This window comes from Ranitomeya variabilis, chromosome 4 (genome assembly GCF_051348905.1).
Source record: "Ranitomeya variabilis isolate aRanVar5 chromosome 4, aRanVar5.hap1, whole genome shotgun sequence".
Lineage (NCBI taxonomy): Eukaryota > Metazoa > Chordata > Amphibia > Anura > Dendrobatidae > Ranitomeya > Ranitomeya variabilis.
The window spans coordinates 740294364-740313619 of NC_135235.1; the positions used below are offsets into that span (position 1 = coordinate 740294364).

The 19256-nt window shown below is 41.8% G+C and overlaps 3 protein-coding genes across 3 annotated transcripts in view; all 3 read right to left on the reverse strand.

Moving 5' to 3' along the window:
- LOC143768015 (uncharacterized) overlaps positions 1-19256 on the reverse strand; it is a 611009-nt gene that overhangs the window by 417253 nt on the left and 174500 nt on the right. The window lies entirely within an intron of this gene.
- The window catches only part of LOC143768029 (uncharacterized), a 788341-nt gene that overhangs the window by 286619 nt on the left and 482466 nt on the right, over positions 1-19256 (reverse strand). The gene's annotated exons all lie outside the window — the stretch shown is intronic.
- Positions 1-19256, reverse strand: part of LOC143768022 (uncharacterized) — a 209043-nt gene that overhangs the window by 126823 nt on the left and 62964 nt on the right. The gene's annotated exons all lie outside the window — the stretch shown is intronic.

The window sequence follows — 19256 nt, forward strand, 5'->3', positions numbered from 1 at the left end:
TGACTCGCTATGTTGCTCACCCCATATGCAGGGCATTGCATTAGCTTAGGTATCCATGGTTACTACCACTCATATAGTGACTGTCAGTTGCTAGTGGTCATAACCTAACCATACCTAAGCTACTGCAATGCCCTGGACATGGGGTAAGCGACAGAGAATAAGCAAAATTATACCACATTTCTAATTGAAGGTATTTGCTATTATTACACTTACTATATTTTGGGATAGAATCTTGAAAATGGGAGTACCCGCTTAAGGCCGTCTTCACACGTCAATGTCTCCGGTATGTGGTGACAGTTTTCATACATACTGGAGACACTTCAAAACATAGACCCATTCAAATTAATGGATCTGCACACGTCAGTGTGTTCCACGGACCGTGTGTCTGTGGGCAAGAAACGCTGACATGACTATTTTTAGCAGCAGCACGGTCCGCAAAACGTCTCGCAACCTGATGACCCACAGATGACATCAGTGGGTCATCGGTGTGACAATTACCGTCACCTGGGAATCAGAGGTACTGTTGGCGCTGATCCCTGGCTCCGGGTTTTGAAGACCGCTCACATCATTGTACCCTGCTCTGCTTTTGATCAGTGTGAGCAGGGGACAATGTTGAGCGTTGTATTCAACCCCCGCTGTCTACATTGAGTAAAATTAAGTATAAAAAAAAAAACACATTATACTCACCTTAACACCTAATTCCCTGAAACAAAAATGAAAACAACAATATCCCCCACCTGTCCAAAGTTGAAAGAATTTAAAGTGTCCCACGACATAATTCATCTGTGTGACATTTGCTCATCAGCATAAGAGGTGGCCTGAGGCCACCGATCTCGTTGAAAAGCTGGGGAGTATGACTCATTGAACCCTGATTTCTCACGGTGAACTGCAATGATCTCACTGAAGTCAGCACAGTTCATAGGCCCGCTCTCGCTGCAGGGAGTCATTTTCCCCTGCTCTTCAGCGGGAGCGGTTGCCTCATAACCCTCTTTCAAACTCCATCGCACCCAAAAGCACTACAAATATTGGCTGGTGACTAGCTCATCCAACTTTTATTTATCCCAATTCCTCAAGATGGCTGGACCATCATTGCAAATAAGCCCCTCTCTCACTACATTGTAGATTGTAAGCTCTTATGGGCAGGGTCGTCAATATCTTTTCATTAATTATTGTATTATCATTAACTTTGTTATGATTGCTGTATATGAACTGTTGAAGTGTAAAGCGTGTGGAACATGTTGGCGCTATATAAAGATTATTATAATATTATTATTATTATTATGAGCAAATGTCACACAGATGGATTACAGCCTTGGTAACTCGATTCTTTCAACGTTGGACAAGTGAGAGATATTGTTGTCTTTTATTTTTGTTTGTTTACAGGGGACAATGGCTTCAGGGGATTAGATGTTAAGGACTTGTACTCATTACCATGAAAAAAGTTCTGATTTCAGTCCAGGATCTAAAAAGTATCGTTTCTCCTTGCGGAGAGTGACATGTTAAGCATGTCGAGGTGAGGAGACTTAAAACCGCAAAGCTCCTCTGGGAAATCTGCAAATTGTCTCTTCAGAGAGGAAGAGGACTAGAACTCTAGTGCCACCTATTGGAAGTAGCAATCCTAAAAGTCAATGTCGACCCTTTAACGAGCGTTGTCACGTGACTTAGGATAAAAGACAAACCAGAATCTCAATTTGCAGACACTGTGTTTCGGGGTACTGCCCCTCATCAGTGCTAAGTGGAGATCTGGTTTGGCTGAGAGAGGCGTTTGATGGGGATCATTTCGGGTACTGCCGCTCGTCAGTGCAAAGTGGAGATTTCAGTCCAGAAAAGTAGGACTAGTGTCATGCAAGTGCCATGTGATTTTCATGCGAGTACAATCCGATTTTTCACACCTAGCATCCAACTGACATCCAAATGCCATGTAATTGCTATTCGATTGCAATACGATTTTAATACAAACTTTGACATAGAGAATTGCTCTGTTATTTACACATATTCTTCCATGGAAATATACTTGAATACACATACACATATTATACAGTACAGACGAAAAGTTTGGACACACCTTCTCATTTAAAGATTTTTCTGTATTTTCATGACTATGAAAATTGTAAATTCACAATGAAGGCATCAAAACTATTAATTAACACATGTGGAATTATATACTTAACAAAAAAGTGTGAAACAACTGAAAATATGTCTTATATTCTTGGTTCTTCAAAGCAGCCACCTTTTGCTTTGATGTCACCAGAAATGGTTTTCACTTCACAGGTGTGCCCTGTCAGGTTTAATAAGTGGGATTTCTTGCCTCCAGGGTGGATAAAAATCAATGTTTTTTAAAAAAAAAAAATCAAAAAAATCGGATTTTTTTTTAATTTAAATCGAATTTTTTTCAATAAACTGCTTTTTGAGGAAAATATTTTACCATCCAAAGGTTCTTCCATCATGAGATAAAGCTGAGTTGTTTAACTCAGTAGAATAAAGGCTGTATATGTGTAACATTCACAATGCCATGCTCTTCCAGAGGTTTCTGTAGGATTAGTGGGCAGTTTCTCTCCTATATTATCACAGACGCTCGCTTTACTTAAGTTCTCAAAACTGAATTTGACTCCGCAGAGGTCCCAGCCTCTTCTTCACGGCAAAAATGTTACAACATGAACGGAGTTGAGAAAAAGACCTTAATCCTATTGTTCTACAAACCTATGAATACAGAATCAACCCCTTCAGTGCCAAGTCCAAGAAGTTAGACAATATGTTTCTGATTGTTTGGAGTGGAATAGATCTGCACAACACAAGAAGAATGTGAATCTAAGTGTGAGGAGGAGGAAGGGCAAGCAGACAAGAAAATGAAAGTGAAACTTAGAGCACAATACTGCAGCATAGCCACAGACAGACAAGTCTGGATCTGTTTGTGTGTACGATACGATCTGAGGTTTATTACATTCTTTCCTTATAATGGCAGCAGGCCGTAAAAGAGACCCAGTTTGGGAATATTTTAATGAAGCTCCTTCGCCTATCGGTAAGGCAGGCATGCGTGCAAAATGCAAACGATGCAACAAAGAGATGCAAGGCCTGGTGGCGCGAATGAGGCAACATCATGAGAAGTGCGGTGATGAAGATGACCAAAAAAACACTTCTGAACAGGCAGGATCTTCAGGTTGGTAAACATTTTTATTGAATCCTATTTCTAAAGACTGAACTGTCATGTGTGAGAAAAATTATATTTCTTATTATTACTGCATGTTACTGTCATTTGGTACAGTTATGAAGAAAAACAAATATTCCTTTTGGGGCAGGGTGTTATGGTTCTCAATGGCAAGAGAACATAGCCCAGCAAACATAAGAACTAGCTCTTGGAAGGATGGAAACTAAACTGACCATGAACTAAACCTGCCGCACAACTAACAGTAGCCGGGTAGCGTAGCCTGCGTTTTATCCCTAGACGCCCAGCGCCGGCCGGAGGACTAACTAATCCTGGCAGAGGAAAATATAGTCCTGGCTCACCTCTAGAGAAATTTCCCCGAAAGGCAGACAGAGGCCCCCACAAATATTGGCGGTGATTTTAGATGAAATGACAAACGTAGTATGAAAATAGGTTTAGCAAAATTGAGGTCCGCTTACTAGATAGCAGGAAGACAGAAAGGGCACTTTCATGGTCAGCTGAAAACCCTATCAAAATACCATCCTGAAATTACTTTAAGACTCTAGTATTAACTCATAACATCAGAGTGGCAATTTCAGATCACAAGAGCTTTCCAGACACAGAAACGAAACTACAGCTGTGAACTGGAACAAAATGCAAAAACAAACAAGGACTAAAGTCCAACTTAGCTGGGAGTTGTCTAGCAGCAGGAACATGCACAGAAAGGCTTCTGATTACAATGTTGACCGGCATGGAAGTGACAGAGGAGCAAGGCTAAATAGCGACTCCCACATACTGATGGAAACAGGTGAACAGAGAGGATGATGCACACCAGTTCAATTCCACCAGTGGCCACCGGGGGAGCCCAAAATCCAATTTCACAACAGCAGGGGCAGTGATGTGTTGTGTACAATAAGCAGAAATTGTATAAACAATAAAATAACAGCATTGACTTTTTTTGTTTAGGGGAATTCATGGATTCTGGAAACTATCCACCTCCAAGATCACCATCATCCTGTTCTACAGTTTCAGAGTTATCCATCCAGGATAGTGCTTCATTAGCAGCAGCATCATCATCAGACACCCACATATCACCATCACCCAAAAGGAAGAAAATTCCTTTACCTCCTGGAACCACCATAGATAGGTTTGTGATAAGAACTAGCAGATTAGAAAAAGAGTTGATTGATGAAAAAATTGCCCAGTTTATTTATGCAACGAACTCTTCTTTCCGTCTGACTGAGAACCCACATTTCATTAATATGGTTCAGACACTGAGACCAGGATACAGTCCACTGTCATGATCTCAATGGCAAGAGAACATAGCATAAGCATATATAGGAACTAGCTCTTGGAAGATGGGAACTGAGCTGACCATGAACTAAACCTAACGCACAACTAGCAGTGGCCGGGTAGCATGCCTACGTTGATTCTAGATGCCCAGCACCAGCCGGAGGACTAAATAAAACTAGCAGAGGAAAATATTAGTCCTAGCTCACCTCTAGAGAAATACCCCGAAAGGAGACAGAGGCCCCCCACATGTATTGGCGGTGAGTTGAGATGAAATAACAAACGTAGTATGAAAATAGGTTTAGCAAATTTGAGGTCCACTTACTACATAGCAGAAGACAGAAAGGACACTTTCATGGTCAGCTGAAAACCCTATCAAAAACACCATCCAGAAATTACTTTAAAACTCTGGCATTAACTCATAACACCAGAGTGGCAATTCCTGTTCACAAGAGCTTTCCAGACACAGTAACGAAACTACAGCTGTGAACTGGAACAAAAATGCAAAAACAAACATGGACAAGAGTCCAACTTATCTAGTAGTTGTCTAGGAGCAGGAACAAGCACAGAGAGGCTTCTGATAACATTGTTGACCGGCAAGCAACTAACAGAGCAGCAAGGTTATATAGCGACTCCCACATCTTGATGGGAACAGGTGAACAGAGAAGATGAAGACACCAGTTCAATTCCACCAGTAGCCACCGGGGGAGCCCAGAATCCAAATTCACAACAGTCCACCCAGCAGAGCTGATGTTGCAGGGAAACTACTGGATCAAGTGTATGACAGAGAAATGGAGCAATGTGCAACAGCTCTGGAGGGTAAAATTGTTAACCTAAGTATTGATGGGTGGAGTAATGTCCACAATGATCCTATTGTATTTGCTTGTATAACAACAGAAGAAGGTAAAGTCTTCCTTGCACAAACAACTGATACGTCAGGAAATGCACACACAGCAGAATACTTACAAGAAGTGGCAGTAAAAAGCTATAACGACATGTGAACAAAAATTCAAATGTCTAGTACGCAGTTTGGTCACTGACAATGCTGCAAACGTATCCAAGATGAGAAGAGATTTAGAAGAGCAGGGAGGGAATACAAAGCTGCTAATAACATATGGTTGCAGTGCTCATTTGCTGCACCTCTTAGCCAAAGACTTAAGTGTTCCAGAAATAAAGGCTAATGTTGTTGAAATTGCTAAATACTTCCGTAATAATCATTTTGCTGCAGCAGCTCTGAAAAGGATGGGTGGAACCAAGCTAACGCTCCCACAAGATGTTAGATGGAACTCTGTGGTGGACTGTTTTGAGCAGTATATCAAAAACTGGCCTATTATTTTGATGACACTTTGTGAAGAAAATCGAGATAAAATAGATGGCACTGTCACGGCCAAAATCATCAACATTGGGCTTAAGAGAAATGTTGAACATATGCTGAGCTTCCTGAAACCCATCTCTCAAACTTTAAACAAAATACAGAAAAATAGCTGTTTTATTGCGGATGCTGTTGAAATTTGGAAGGAACTGAGTGAACACTTAAAAACAGAACTACACATGGACAGAATTAAATTACAAGCTGTAAACAAACGAATGGGACAAGCACTGACTCCAGCTCATTTTTTGGCAAATATTGTCAATATCCAATATCAGGGTCAAAACCTAAGTGCTGAGGAAGAGGAGTTAGCTATGACATGGGTATCCAGCAATCATCCATCTTTAATGCCAACTATAATAAACTTCAGAGCTAAGGGGGAACCATTCAAGAAATATATGTTTGCTGAAGATATTTTAAGGAAGGTCACACCAGTAAACTGGTGGAAGTCACTTAAGCGCTTGGATTTAGAGACTGTTCGAGTAATGATTTCACTTTTAACAGCAGTAGCTTCTTCTGCAGGCGTTCAAAGAATATTCTCTTCCTTTGGACTCATTCATTCTAAATTGAGAAATCGGTTGGGACCCAATAAAGCAGGAAAGCTTGTTTTTCTTTTCCAGATTATGAATAGGAACAAAGAAGAAGATGATGATGAAGATGACGACAAGTGAGCTACAGCGGACAGCAGGAACAGTAGTATTTAAGTTTTTCATGTGTCGGCTGGGCTGACAGTCTAAGTTTCTTAAAATATATATATATTTTGTTTAGCCAAATTAGTTAACAAACATGGATGTTTGTTTACGCAAATAACTTATGCTGTAATGTTGTTATTGTTTCAGTTGAATAAATCTATTTAAATTGTTATTAAGGTCAGGATTATTTTTCTCCTTCCTAAGTACAACAGAACAGTGGTGTCCAAATATGAATGATTAACCCATTAAACTGGGAAGAAAAAAGTAATATAAAAAGTGATTCTAAAAATCTTCATCTACTTGCATGTTAAAGTAGCAAGAACTAGTTTAGGTAGAAACTTTGATTTAAATCAAGCCTTACTGACTAGTGATTTAAATCGTGATTTAAATCGTGATTTAAATCAGTTAGATTTAAATCAAATCCACCCTGCTTGCCTCATACACGGTGTTCCAAATTATTATGCAAATAATATTTCCTCATATGTTCTCTAAATTACCTATCTGAATTGCAGTCATTGTTATTTTCCAGTCATCTACTATTCTAGTATAATTGCAATGTTTTGGAACAAACTCCCTATGAAAACAGTATCTTTTAAAAAAAAATTAACACTCAAAATGCATGTTCCAAATGATTATGCACAGCAGAGTTTTCAACCTTTTTTATTATTATTTTGAACAAAAAAAATGGTCAATTGTGAAGTTATAAGCATATTACAAAATGAAATCAAACAGTTTTCAAGTGAAAACTTTATTCTAGGTGATGTTACATTTGCACATAGGACCCCTTGTTCGAAAGAAGCTTCTGAACTCTCTCGTCCATTGAATTTGTCAGTTTTTGGATGGTTTCTGCTTCAATTGTTTTGCATGTGGACAGAAGACCCTCCCAAAGCTGTTGCTTAGATGTGAACTGCCTCCCGCCATCTTAGACACTCCTTTTGATGATACTCCAGAGGTTCTCAATGGGGTTGAGGTCAGGGGAAGATGGTGACCACACCATAAGTTTGTCCTCTTTTATGCCCATAGCAGCCAGAGATGCAGATGTGTTTTTTGCAGCATGAGACGGTGCATTATCATGCATGAAAATGATCTTACTGTGGAAAGCACGGTTCTTCCTCTTGAACCATGGCAGGAAGTGTTGTTTTAGAAACTCCACATAGATTATGGAGTTCATCTTTACCCCTTCAGGGATCATAAAGGGGCCGACAATCTCTCTCCCCATGACTCCAGCCCAAAACATTACTACACCTCCTCCTTGTTGGCGCCTTAGCCATGTTTTCATGGGGTGTCCATCAACCAGCCATCCTCCACTCCATCCATCTGGACCATCGAGCCTTGCACGGCACTCATCGGTGAACAAAACAGTTTGGAAGTCAGTCTTCATGTATCATTTGGCCCACTGGAGCCGTTTCTGTTTGTGTGCAGTGGATAGAGGTGGTCGACAGGATGGCTTACGCACAGCTGCAAACCTCTGAAGGACCCTGCATCTTGTGGTTCTGGGGACGTTGGAGGCACCAGCAGCTTCAAAAACTTGTCTGCTGCTATGACAAGGCATTTTTGCAGCTGCTCTTTTAACCTTACGCAATTGACTGTTGGAAAGAGTCCTCAATTTTTCCTTATCAGCACGCACACGTGTGTGCTGGGAATCAGCTACATACTTCTTGATTGTGCGATGATCACGATGAAGTGTCTTGGCAATGTTGATTGTAGTCATGCCTTGACCTAAATATCCACAATTTGTTGCTTCTCAGCAGCCGACACATCCTTTTTCTTTCCCATTTTGGCAAAAAAATGTAGGCTGCTTAAAAATCTGGAACAGCCTTCTTAAGTAGTCTTGCCTTTATTTGGACACACCTGCCAAACTAATTTGCACAGGTATCTGCAATTGCTTTCAGTGATATAAAGAGCCCAGACACACATCACCATCAATGAGTTTAAATGACAAACAAAAAAATTCTAACCTTATCACTCCTAAACTCTTTGTGCATAATAATTTGTAACACAGTGTAAATGGGGTTGGGACCATCAGTTGTGTTGAGCAGAAGTCTGGTGGATACACAGCTGATAGTCCTACTGGATAGACTTAGAATTTGTATTGTGGCAAGAAAAAAGCAGCTAAGAAAACGAGTGGTCATCATTACTTTAACCCCTTAAGCCCCGAGGGTGGTTTGCACGTTAATGACCGGGCCGATTTTTACAATTCTGACCACTGTCCCTTTATGAGGTTATAACTCTGGAATGCGTCAACGGATCTTGGCGATTCTGACAGTGTTTTCTCGAGACATATTTTACTTCATGATAGTGGTAAAATTTCTTCGATATAACTTGCGTTTATTTGTGAAAAAAAACGGAAATTTGGTGAAAATGTTGAAAATTTCGCAATTTTCCAACTTTGAATTTTTATGCCCTTAAATCACAGAGATATGTCACACAAAATACTTAATAGGTAACATTTCCCACATGTCTACTTTACATCAGCACAATTTTGGAACCAACATTTTTTTTTGTTAGGGAGTTATAAGGGTTAAAAGTTGACCAGCAATTTCTCATTTTTACAACACCATTTTTTTTTTTAGGGACCACATCTCATTTGAAGTCATTTTCAGGGGTCTATATGATAAAAAATACCCAAGTGTGACACCATTCGAAAAACTGCACCCCTCAAGGTGCTCAAAACCACATTCAAGAAGTTTATTAACCCTTCAGGTGTTTCACAGGAATTTTTGGAATGTTTAAATAAAAATGAACATTTAACTTTTTTTCACACAAAATTTATTTCAGCTCCAATTTGTTTTATTTTACCAAGGGTAACAGGAGAAAATGGACCCGAAAAGTTGTTGTACAATTTGTCCTGAGTACGCTGATACCCCATATGTGGGGGTAAACCACTGTTTGGGTGCATGGCAGAGCTCGGAAGGGAAGGAGCGCCATTTGACTTTTCAATGCAAAATTGACTGGAATTGAGATGGGACACCATGTTGCGTTTGGAGAGCCCCTGATGTGCCTAAACATTGAAACCCCCCACAAGTGACACCATTTTGGAAAGTAGACCCCTTAAGGAACTTATCTAGATGTGTTTTGAGAGGTTTGAACCCCCAAGTGTTTCACTACAGTTTATAACGCACAGCCGTGAAAATAAAAAGTATTTTTTTTTTTTTCACAAAATAGATTTTTTATCCTCCAGTTTTGTATTTTCACAAGGGTAACAGGATAAATTGGACCCCAAAAGTTGTTGTCCAATTTGTCCTGAGTACGCTGATACCCCATATGTGGGGGGCAACCACCGTTTGGCGCATGGCAGAGCTCGGAAGGGAAGGAGCGCCATTTGGAATGCAGACTTAGATGGATTGGTCTGCAGGCGTCACGTTGCATTTGCAGAGCCCCTGATGCACCTAAACAGTAGAAACCCCCCACAAGTGACACCATTTTGGAAACTAGACCTCCCAAGGAACTTATCTAGATGTGTTGTGAGAACTTTGAACCCCCAAGTGTTTCACTACAGTTTACAACGCAGAGCCGTGAAAATAAAAATCTTTTTTTTTCCCCACAAAAATGATTTTTAGCCCCCCAAATTTTTATTTTCCCAAGGGTAAAAAGAGAACTTGGACCCCAAAAGTTGTTGTCCAATTTGTCCCAAGTACGCTGATACCCCATATGTTGGGGTAAACCCCTGTTTGGGCGCACGGGAGAGCTCGGAAGGGAAGGAGCACTGTTTTACTTTTTCAACGCAGAATTGGCTGGAATTGAGATCAGACGCCATGTCGCGTTTGGAGAGCCCCTGATGTGCCTGAACAGTGGAAACTCCCCAATTCTAACTGAAATCAACCCTAATCAAAACACACTCTTAACCCTAATCCCAATGGTAACCCTAACGACACCCCTAACCCTGACACACCCCTAACTCTAATCCCAACCCTAAACCCAACCGTAAATGTAATCCCTAAACCCTAACCCTAACTTCAGCCCCAACCCTAACCTTAGCCCCAACCCTAACTTTAGCCCCAACCCTAACCTTAGCCCCAACCCTAACCCTAATGGGAAAATGGAAATAAATACATTTTTTTAATTTTATTATTTTTCCCTAACTAAGGGGGTGATGGAGGGTTTGATTTACTTTTATAGCGTTTTTTTATAGCGGATTTTTATGATTGGCAGCTGTCACACACTAAAAGACGCTTTTTATAGCAAAAAAGTTTTTGCATCTCCACATTTTGAGACCTATAATTTTTCCATATTTTGGTCCACAGAGTCATGTGAGGTCTTGATTTTTGCGGGACAAGTTGACGTTTTTATTGGTAACATTTTCGGACACGTTACATTTTTTGATCGCTTTTTATTCCGATTTTTGTGAGGCAGAATGACCAAAAACCAGCTATTCATGAATTTCTTTTGGGGGGCGTTTATATCGTTCCACGTTTGGTAAAATTGATATAGCAGTTTTATTCTTCGGGTCAGTACGATTACAGCGATACCTCATTTATATCATTTTTTTATGTTTTGGCGCTTTTATACTATAAAAACTATTTTATAAAAAAAATTATTTTGGCATCACTTTATTCTGAAAACTATAACTTTTATTTTTTTGCTGATGATGCTGTATGGCGGCTCGTTTTTTGCGGGACAAGATGACGTTTTCAGCGGTACCACGGTTATTTATATCTGTCTTTTTGATCGCGTGTTATTCCACTTTTTGTTCGCCGGTATGATAATAAAGCGTTGTTTTCTGCCTCTTTTTTAAATTTTTTTTACGGTGTTCACTGAAGGGGTTAACTTGTGGGACAGTTTTATAGGTTGGGTCGTTACGGACGCGGCGATACTAAATATGTGTACTTTTATTTTTTTTTATTTAGATAAAGAAATGTATTTATGGGAATAAATATATATATTTTTTCTTTATTTAGGATTTTTTTTTTTTTTTTACTTTTTTTACTTTGTCCCAGGGGGGAACATCACAGATCGCTGATCTGACAGTTTGCACAGCACTCTGTCAGATCAGCGATCTGACTTACAGCGCTCCTGGCTTACCGGCGCCTGCACTGAGCAGATAGTCAGCTGACACCCGGCCGCGCTCCCCCCGTGAGTGCGGCCGATCGCATATAACGTACTATCCCGTCGGTGGGAATTAAGGCCCACCCCACCTCGACGAGATAGTACATCATATGGGATTAAGGCGTTAAGAAATGAAGGTCAGTCAGTCTGAAAAATTTGGAAAACTTTGAAAGTGTCCCCAAGTACAGTGGCAAAAACCATCAAGCACTACAAAGAAACTGGCTCACATGAGGACCACCTCAGGAAAGGAAGACCAAGAGTCACCTCTGCTTCTGAGGATAAGTTTATCCGAGTCACCAGCCTCGCCTCAGAAATCGCAGTTTAACAGCAGCTCAGATTAGAGACCAGGTCAATGCCACACATAGTTCTAGCAGCAGACACATCTCTACAACAACTGTTAAGAGGAGACTTTGTGCAGTAGGCCTTCATGGTAAAATAGCTGCTAGGAAACCACTGCTAAGGACAGGCAACAAGCAGAAGAGACTTGTTTGGGCTAACGAACACAAGGAATGGACATTAGACCAGTGGAAATCTGTGCTTTGGTCTGATGAGTCCAAATTTGAGATCTTTGGTTCCAACCACCGTGTCTTTGTGCGACGCAGAAAAGGTGAGCGGATGGACTCTACATGCCTGGTTCCCACCGTGAAGCAAGGAGGAGGAGGTGTGATGGTGTGAGGGGTGCTTTGCTGGTGACACTGTTGGGGATTTATTCAAAATTGAAGGCATACTGAACCAGCATAGCTACCACAGCATCTTGCAGCGGCATGCTATTCCATCCGGTTTGCATTTAGTTGGACCATCATTTATTTTTCAACAGGACAATGACCCCAAACACACCTCCAGGCTGTGTAAGGGCTATTTGACCAAGAGGGAGAGTGATGGGGTGCTACGCCAGATGACCTGGCCTCCACAGTCACCAGACCTGAACCCAAACGAGATGGTTTGGGGTGAGCTGGACCGCAGAGTGAAGGCAAAAGGGCCAACAAGTGCTAAGCATCTCTGGGAACACTTTCAAGATTGTTGGAAGACCATTTCCGGTGACTACCTCTTGAAGCTCATCAAGAGAACGCCAAGAGTGTGCAAAGCAGTCGTCAAAGCAAAAGGTGGCTACTTTGTAGAGCCAAGAATATAAGACATATATTTTCAGTTGTTTCACACTTTTTTGTTAAGTATATAATTCCACATGTGTTAATTCATAGTTTTGATGCCTTCAGTGTGAATTTACAATTTTTATAGTCATGAAAATAAAGAAAAATCTTTAAATGAGAAGGTGTGTCCAAACTTTTGGTCTGTACAATATAATATATATATATATATCTCTGTCTCTAATCTTCCCTTCATCTCTAAACTCCTGGAACGCCTGGTCCACTCCCGTCTTACCCGCTATCTCTCAGATAACTCTCTTCTCGACCCTCTTCAATCTGGCTTCCGCTCTTTACACTCTACTGAAACTGCCCTCACTAAAGTCTCTAATGACCTACTAACAGCTAAATCTAATGGTCACTACTCCATGCTAATTCTTTTGGATCTCTCCGCAGCATTCGACACTGTGGATCATCAGCTCCTCCTCACTATGCTCCGCTCCATCGGCATCAAGGACACCGTTCTCTCTTGGTTCTCCTCCTATCTCTCTGACTGATCCTTCGCTGTATGGTTTGCTGGTTCCTCTTCCTCTCACCTTCCCCTTACTGTTGGGGTTCCTCAAGGATCAGTCCTAGGCCCCCTCCTCTTCTCTTTGTATACTGCCCCTATTGGACAAACAATCAGTAGATTTGGTTTCCAGTACCATCTCTATGCTGACGACACCCAATTATACACCTCTTCTCCTGCTTTCACTCCGACCTTCTTAGAAAAATCCAGTGATTGTCTTACCGCTGTCTCTAACATAATGTCCTCCCTCTATCTGAAACTGAACCGGTCAAAAACTGAACTCCTCGTGTTTTCTCCCTCTACTAACCTACCTTTGCCTGACATTGCCATCTCCGTGTGCGGTTCAATCATTACTCCCAAGCAACATGCCCGCTGCTTTGGGGTCATTCTTGATTCCGAGCTTTCATTCACCCCCCACATCCGATCACTGGCTCGCTCTTCTTATCTGCATCTCAAAAACATTTCTAGAATTCGCCCTTTTCTTACTTTCGACTCTGCAAAAACTCTTACTGTCTCACTTATTCATTCTCGTCTGGACTATTGTAACGCTCTACTAATCGGCCTCCCTCTTACCAAACTCTCCCCGCTCCAATCTGTCCTGAATGCTGCTGCCAGGATCATATTCCTCACCAACCGTTACACCGATGACTCTACCTTGTGCCAGTCTTTACACTGGCTACCCATCCACTCCAGAATCCAGTACAAAACTACTACCCTCATCCACAAAGCACTCCATGGCTCAGCACCACCCTACATCTCCTCTCTGGTCTCAGTCTACCACCCTACCCGTGCCCTCCGCTCCGCTAATGACCTCAGGTTAGCATCCTCAATAATCAGAACCTCCCATTCCTGTCTCCAAGACTTTACACGTGCTGTGCCGATTCTTTGGAATGCATTACCTAGGTTAATACGATTAATCCCCAATCCCCACAGTTTTAAGCGTGCCCTAAAAATGCATTTGTTCAGACTGGCCTACCGCCTCAACGCATTAACCTAACTATCCCGGTGTGGCCTATTAAAGAAGAAAAAAAAAAAAAAAAAAAACAATCAGGTTCCTCGCATCATGTTCTCATACACTTTATGCAGTCAATAGCCTCTGTGTCTGTACTGCTACATACTTAGGCTGTTAACTGGTTCATGCAACTTTACATGAACACCCGAGCCTTACACTATGGCTGGTCCGAATAACTAAAGCAATTGTTACCATCCACCTCTCGTGTCTCCCCTTTTCCTCATAGTTTGTAAGCTTGCGAGCAGGGCCCTCATTCCTCCTGGTATCTATTTTGAACTGTGATTTCTGTTATGCTGTAATGTCTATTGTCTGTACAAATCCCCTCTAAGTTGTAAAGCGCTGCGGAATATGTTGGCGCTATATAAATAAAAAAAAAAATATATATATATATATATATATATATATATATATATATATATATATATATATATACATACACACACACACACATATACATACATACAGTGGGGCAAAAAAGTATTTAGTCAGTCAGCAATAGTGCAAGTTCCACCACTTACAAAGATGAGAGGCGTCTGTAATTTACATCATAGGTAGACCTCAACTATGGGAGACAAACTGAGAAAAAAAAATCCAGAAAATCACATTGTCTGTTTTTTTTTATCATTTTATTTGCATATTATGGTGGAAAATAAGTATTTGGTCAGAAACAAAATTTCATCTCAATACTTTGTAATATATCCTTTGTTGGCAATGACAGAGGTCAAACATTTTCTGTAAGTCTTCACAAGGTTGCCACACACTGTTGTTGGTATGTTGGCCCATTCCTCCATGCAGATCTCCTCTAGAACAGTGATGCTTTTGGCTTTTTGCTTGGCAACACGGACTTTCAACTCCCTCCAAAGGTTTTCTATAGGGTTGAGATCTGGAGACTGGCTAGGCCACTCCAGGACCTTGAAATGCTTCTTACGAAGCCACTCCTTCGTTGCCCTGGCGGTGTGCTTTGGATCATTGTCATGTTGAAAGACCCAGCCACGTTTCATCTTCAATGCCCTTGCTGATGGAAGGAGGTTTGCACTCAAAATCTCACGATACCTGGCCCCATTCATTCTTTCATGTACCCGGATCAGTCGTCCTGGCCCCTTTGCAGAGAAACAGCCCCAAAGCATGATGTTTCCACCACCATGCTTTACAGTAGGTATGGTGTTTGATGGATGCAACTCAGTATTCTTTTTCCTCCAAACACGACAAGTTGTGTTTCTACCAAACAGTTCCAGTTTGGTTTCATCAGACCATAGGACATTCTCCCAAAACTCCTCTGGATCATCCAAATGCTCTCTAGCAAACTTCAGACGGGCCCGGACATGTACTGGCTTAAGCAGTGGGACACGTCTGGAACTGCAGGATCTGAGTCCATGGTGGCGTAGTGTGTTACTTATGGTAGGCCTTGTTACATTGGTCCCAGCTCTCTGCAGTTCATTCACTAGGTCCCCCAGCGTGGTTCTGGGATTTTTGCTCACCGTTCTTGTGATCATTCTGACCCCACGGGGTGGGATTTTGCGTGGAGCCCCAGATCGAGGGAGATTATCAGTGGTCTTGAATGTCTTCCATTTTCTAATTATTGCTCCCACTGTTGATTTCTTCACTCCAAGCTGGTTGGCTATTGCAGATTCAGTCTTCCCAGCCTGGTGCAGGGCTACAATTTTGTTTCTGGTGTCCTTTGACAGCTCTTTGGTCTTCACCATATATGAGTTTGGAGTCAGACTGTTTGAGGGTGTGCACAGGTGTCTTTCTATACTGATAACAAGTTTAAACAGGTGCCATTACTACAGGTAATGAGTGGAGGAAAGAGGAGACTCTTAAAGAAGAAGTTACAGGTCTGTGAGAGCCAGAAATCTTGATTGTTTGTTTCTGACCAAATACTTATTTTCCACCATAATATGCAAATAAAATGATAAAAAAACAGACAATGTGATTTTCTGGATTTTTTTTTCTCAGTTTGTCTCCCATAGTTGAGGTCTACCTATGATGTAAATTACAGACGCCTCTCATCTTTTTAAGTGGTGGAACTTGCACTATTGCTGACTGACTAAATACTTTTTTGCCCCACTGTACATACACACACATATACATACATACATACACACACACACACACACAGCTCTAGCAAAAATTAAGAGACCACTGCAAAATGTTCAGTTTGTCCGATTTTTCTCTTTATAGGTATATTTTGGAGTAAAATCTAAAATTGTTCTTTTATTCTATAAACTTCTGACAACATGTCTGTCAGAAAAAAAATACTAAATTTATTTGGAAATTCAAAGAAAAATGGTCAAAATTAAATAAAAAAAAAACCCATGTCTTTCAGACCTCAAATAATGCAAATAAAACAAGTTCATGATCATTTAGAAACAACAATATAAGTGTTTTAACTCAGGAACAGTTCAGAAATCAATATTTTGTGGAATAACCATGATTTTAATCACAGCTTTCATGCGTCTTTTCATGCTTTCCACCAGTCTTTCACACTGCTTCTGGCGCAAAAATGTAAGTAGTTCTTGTTTGTTTGATGGCTTGTGACTATCCATCATCCTCTTGATTAAATTCCAGAGGTTTTCAATGGAGTTCAGGTCTGGAGATTGGGCTGCCCATGACAGGGTTTTGATGTGGTGGTCTCTTAATTTTTGCCAGAGCTGTATATATATACACACACACACACACACACACACACTCCATCCATAGCGGCCCCTCAGTCCTCTCCCATGTATAGCACTCATGCTCTTTTAACATTGCTAAACAGCACAGATCCTTTCAGTCCCACCATCCAACACAAGAGATGCTCTCACAAATCACTTATCCATCTGCTCACTCTTTCTATCCTCCTTCTCCTAGTCGCAGGAGATATCTCTCCCAACCCCGGCCCCCCATGTTATAGTAAGTCAAAGCCCTCAACTGCTACACTCAGAACCCCCCTCAAATCTCATGATTAAGGTTGAGCGACTTTTACTTTTTTGGGATTGAGTCGGGTTTCGCAAAACCCGACTATCTCAAAAGTCGAGTCGAGTGAAATCGGCCGATTATCGTGAAAAGTTGAGGATCGACCGAAACACGAAACCCAATGCAAGTCAATGGGGAAGCATAGTCGGCAGTGAGTGGGGGCCAGAAAAACACCTACAATGCCCATTTTAATGGCAAAAACATCCATTCTTGTTACTGAAGCTTGTCAATCTTAATTTACTTTATAATAATAGATAGTCATTGGAAATTGGGGGTCATTTGGCTAAAGTTGTGGGGGGTAGGGCTGGTTCAAGTTTTTAGTGGGCCCAGGAAACGTGGACTACGTCATGGCGGTGGAGCAGGGAGACGTAAGTATTTCAACTTTGCAAGTGCTGTGATCCTGAGCAAGCAGGGGGGCCCACTCGTTCGCATTGGCACTGGCACAGGGCCCCTCAAACTACGGCGGTGTGTTTGCACGGCGGGGGCGCCTCCCACCGGCAGCGACACTTTTGCGTACTATGAGGGGCCCTGTGCCAGTGATGTCACCAATGAGTGTGCCCCCCACCTGATGAAGGAACCTGCACTTTCATCTGCACCTTCCTCTTTGTCCCCGTGTAAGGTGGTATAGTATGCGGGAAGGGGAACCTGACTTTCAGCAGGGTCAGATTCTGGGTGTGTAGTGCAAGGGGAATGTAGTGGTCTGGGTCAATGTACCACAAGACTCATCTAGCACTGGCTGGGCAATGGGCAGGATGAGGAGGAAACACAGATATAGGCCCAAATAATAAAGTGGGCTAAATGCAGTTCAAAATTGGTAACAGGACTAACCAGGTGGCATTGCTTTGATCAGTGGAGGACAACTAATGAGAGGCTGACACAGTGAGTAGGCCCAAATAAGTAACTAGGCTAAATGCAGTTCTAAATTGGTAACAGTAGGAAACAGGCGGCACTGCTTCGTTCAGTGGAGGAGAACACCAAGCAGCGGCAGACACCGTTAGTAAACCCAACCAAACTAGTAGGCCAAATGCAGTTAAAAATTTGTAAATATAGGCCGAAAGCCTGAAGATTGAAGCTCAGCTTTTTCAGTGGAGGACAACACCAAGGAGTGGCAGACACCGTTAGTAGGCCCCAACCCAACTAGTAGGCCTAATGCAGTGTTCTATAAACAACTACTTAATGAGAGCCTGAAGGTTGAAGCTCAGGCAAGTAAACCTGGAGAACCCCTTGGAGCGGCAGACACCGTTAGTAGGCCCCAAACAAACTAGTAGCCCAAATGCAGTTTAATATTTAAAATGTAGGACGAAAGCCTGAAGATTGAAGCTCAGGAAAACCAAACAGGAGGAAACCCAGGAGCGGCAGACACCGTTACTAGGCCCCAACCAAACTAGTAGGCCTAATGCAGTGTTATATAAACAACTACTTAATGAGAGCCTGAAGGTTGAAGCTCAGGCAAGTAAACCTGGAGAACACCAAGGAGCGGCAGACACCGTTAGTAGGCCTGTTGTGAATTCCGTTCTGGAGCTCCCTCCTGTGGTTGCTAATGGTATTTTTGTGAGTTCTGCCCTTGGGCTCCCTCTGGTGGTTTCGAGTGGAACTGCTGTTCCTTTAGGTAGCTGTGGCAGCTGCCTTCACTAATCGCCTTGCCTGGGTTTGTTATTTAAACCTGCTCTGGGCTTTAGTTCATGCCAGCTGTCAATGTTCTTGGTTGGATTTGGTTCTCTCCTTGGAATTCTCATATGGCCTGTTCTTGCCAGCAAAAGATAAGTTTTTGCTAGCTTTTGTTTGTCCACTTGCTTGGACACTATTGCTCTGCAAATATGTCTCTTTTTGTCCAGCTTGTCACTATGTCATATTCAGGCTAGCTGGAAGCTCTGGGAAAGCAGATTTGCCCCTCCACACCGTGAGTCGGTGTGGAGTTCATTTTTGTAAACTCTGCGTGGATTTTGTAGTTTTTAATACTGACCGCACAGTATCCTTTTCTTTCTGTCTATCAAGTTTAGTATTGGCCTCCTTTGAGTGAAGAGGGAAATGACGTACACAGAAATGAAATCAGATTTCAGCACAGTCAATATTTGTGGGGGGCTGTCTTTCCTTTTGGGG